Below are 4,252 nucleotides of genomic sequence, written 5' to 3'. Positions count from 1 at the left end.
TAACAACTACAGTAGGATGAAGTTGATCTACCTAACAACTACAGTAGGATGAAGGTGATCTACCTAACAACTACAGTAGGATGAAGGTGATCTACCTAACAACTTGAGGAGGATGAAGTTGATCGACCTAACAACTACAGTAGGATGAAGTTGATCTACCTAACAACTAGAGTAGGATGAAGGTGATCTACCTAACAACTACAGTAGGATGAAGTTGATCTACCTAACAACTACAGTAGGATGAAGGTGATCTACCTAACAACTACAGTAGGATGAAGTTGATCTACCTAACAACTAGAGTAGGATGAAGTTGCTCTACCTAACAACTACAGTAGGATGAAGTTGATCTACCTAACAACTACAGTAGGATGAAGTTGATCTACCTAACAACTAAAGTAGGATGAAGGTGATCTACCTAACAACTAGAGTAGGATGAAGGTGATCTACCTAACAACTACAGTAGGATGAAGGTGATCTACCTAACAACTAGAGTAGGATGAAGTTGATCTACCTAACAACTACAGTAGGATGAAGTTGATCTACCTAACAACTACAGTAGGATGAAGTTGATCTACCTAACAACTACAGTAGGATGAAGTTGATCTAAATAACAACTACAGTAGGATGAAGGTGATCTACCTAACAACTACAGTAGGATGAAGTTGATCTACCTAACAACTACAGTAGGATGAAGTTGATCTAAATAACAACTACAGTAGGATGAAGGTGATCTACCTAACAACTACAGTAGGATGAAGTTGATCTACCTAACAACTACAGTAGGATGAAGGTGATCTACCTAACAACTACAGTAGGATGAAGTTGATCTACCTAACAACTACAGTAGGATGAAGTTGATCTAAATAACAACTACAGTAGGATGAAGGTGATCTACCTAACAACTACAGTAGGATGAAGTTGATCTACCTAACAACTACAGTAGGATGAAGGTGATCTACCTAACAACTACAGTAGGATGAAGTTGATCTACCTAACAACTACAGTAGGATGAAGTTGATCTACCTAACAACTACAGTAGGATGAAGTTGATCTACCTAACAACTAGAGTAGGATGAAGTTGCTCTACCTAACAACTACAGTAGGATGAAGTTGATCTACCTAACAACTAGAGTAGGATGAAGGTGATCTACCTAACAACTACAGTAGGATGAAGTTGATCTACCGAACGACTACAGTAGGATGAAGTTGATCTAAATAACAACTACAGTAGGATGAAGGTGAGCTACCTAACAACTACAGTAGGATGAAGTTGATCTACCTAACAACTACAGTAGGATGAAGGTGATCTACCTAACAACTACAGTAGGATGAAGGTGATCTACCTAACAACTAGAGTAGGATGAAGTTGATCTACCTAACAACTACAGTAGGATGAAGGTGATCTACCTAACAACTACAGTAGGATGAAGTTGATCTACCTAACAACTACAGTAGGATGAAGTTGATCTACCTAACAACTAGAGTAGGATGAAGTTGATCGACCTAACAACTACAGTAGGATGAAGTTGATCTACCTAACAACTACAGTAGGATGAAGTTGCTCTACATAACAACTACAGTAGGATGAAGTTGCTCTACCTAACAACTACAGTAGGATGAAGGTTATCTACCTAACAACTACAGTAGGATGAAGTTGATCTACCTAACAACTAGAGTAGGATGAAGTTGCTCTACCTAACAACTACAGTAGGATGAAGTTGATCTACCTAACAACTACAGTAGGATGAAGTTGATCTACCTAACAACTAAAGTAGGATGAAGGTGATCTACCTAACAACTAGAGTAGGATGAAGGTGATCTACCTAACAACTACAGTAGGATGAAGGTGATCTACCTAACAACTAGAGTAGGATGAAGTTGATCTACCTAACAACTACAGTAGGATGAAGTTGATCTACCTAACAACTACAGTAGGATGAAGGTGATCTACCTAACAACTACAGTAGGATGAAGTTGATCTACCTAACAACTACAGTAGGATGAAGGTGATCTACCTAACAACTACAGTAGGATGAAGGTGATCTACATAACAACTGGAGTAGGATGAAGTTGATCTACCTAACAACTACAGTAGGATGAAGGTGATCTACCTAACAACTACAGTAGGATGAAGGTGATCTACCTAACAACTACAGTAGGATGAAGGTGATCTACCTAACAACTACAGTAGGATGAAGGTGATCTACCTAACAACTACAGTAGGATGAAGTTGATCTACCTAACAACTACAATAGGATGAAGTTGATCTACCTAACAACTAGAGTAGGATGAAGTTGATCGACCTAACAACTACAGTAGGATGAAGTTGATCTACCTAACAACTACAGTAGGATGAAGTTGCTCTACATAACAACTACAGTAGGATGAAGTTGCTCTACCTAACAACTACAGTAGGATGAAGGTTATCTACCTAACAACTACAGTAGGATGAAGTTGATCTACCTAACAACTAGAGTAGGATGAAGTTGCTCTACCTAACAACTACAGTAGGATGAAGTTGATCTACCTAACAACTAGAGTAGGATGAAGGTGATCTACCTAACAACTACAGTAGGATGAAGTTGATCTACCGAACGACTACAGTAGGATGAAGTTGATCTAAATAACAACTACAGTAGGATGAAGGTGAGCTACCTAACAACTACAGTAGGATGAAGTTGATCTACCTAACAACTACAGTAGGATGAAGGTGATCTACCTAACAACTACAGTAGGATGAAGTTGATCTACCTAACAACTACAGTAGGATGAAGTTGATCTACCTAACAACTAGAGTAGGATGAAGTTGATCGACCTAACAACTACAGTAGGATGAAGTTGATCTACCTAACAACTACAGTAAGATGAAGTTGCTCTACATAACAACTACAGTAGGATGAAGTTGCTCTACCTAACAACTACAGTAGGATGAAGGTTATCTACCTAACAACTACAGTAGGATGAAGTTGATCTACCTAACAACTAGAGTAGGATGAAGTTGCTCTACCTAACAACTACAGTAGGATGAAGTTGATCTACCTAACAACTACAGTAGGATGAAGTTGATCTACCTAACAACTAAAGTAGGATGAAGGTGATCTACCTAACAACTAGAGTAGGATGAAGGTGATCTACCTAACAACTACAGTAGGATGAAGGTGATCTACCTAACAACTAGAGTAGGATGAAGTTGATCTACCTAACAACTACAGTAGGATGAAGTTGATCTACCTAACAACTACAGTAGGATGAAGGTGATCTACCTAACAACTACAGTAGGATGAAGTTGATCTACCTAACAACTACAGTAGGATGAAGGTGATCTACCTAACAACTACAGTAGGATGAAGGTGATCTACATAACAACTAGAGTAGGATGAAGTTGATCTACCTAACAACTACAGTAGGATGAAGGTGATCTACCTAACAACTACAGTAGGATGAAGGTGATCTACCTAACAACTACAGTAGGATGAAGGTGATCTACCTAACAACTTGAGGAGGATGAAGTTGATCGACCTAACAACTACAGTAGGATGAAGTTGATCTACCTAACAACTAGAGTAGGATGAAGGTGATCTACCTAACAACTACAGTAGGATGAAGTTGATCTACCTAACAACTACAGTAGGATGAAGGTGATCTACCTAACAACTACAGTAGGATGAAGTTGCTCTACCTAACAACTACAGTAGGATGAAGTTGATCTACCTAACAACTACAGTAGGATGAAGTTGATCTACCTAACAACTACAGTAGGATGAAGGTGATCTACCTAACAACTACAGTAGGATGAAGTTGATCTACCTAACAACTACAGTAGGATGAAGGTGATCTACCTAACAACTACAGTAGGATGAAGTTGATCTACTTAACAACTAGAGTAGGATGAAGTTGATCTACCTAACAACTACAGTAGGATTAAGGTGATCTACCTAACAACTACAGTAGGATGAAGTTGATCTACCTAACACCTAGAGTAGGATGAAGTTGATCGACCTAACAACTACAGTAGGATGAAGTTGATCTACCTAACAACTACAGTAGGATGAAGTTGATCTACATAACAACTACAGAAGGATGAAGTTGCTCTACCTAACAACTACAGTAGGATGAAGGTGATCTACCTAACAACTACAGTAGGATGAAGTTGATCTACCTAACAACTAGAGTAGGATGAAGGTGATCTACCTAACAACTACAGTAGGATGAAGTTGATCTACCTAACAACTACAGTAGGATGAAGTTGATC

This window comes from Salvelinus namaycush, unplaced genomic scaffold (genome assembly GCF_016432855.1).
Source record: "Salvelinus namaycush isolate Seneca unplaced genomic scaffold, SaNama_1.0 Scaffold276, whole genome shotgun sequence".
In the NCBI taxonomy this organism is placed as follows: domain Eukaryota; kingdom Metazoa; phylum Chordata; class Actinopteri; order Salmoniformes; family Salmonidae; genus Salvelinus; species Salvelinus namaycush.
This window is presented reverse-complemented; position numbering follows the sequence as displayed.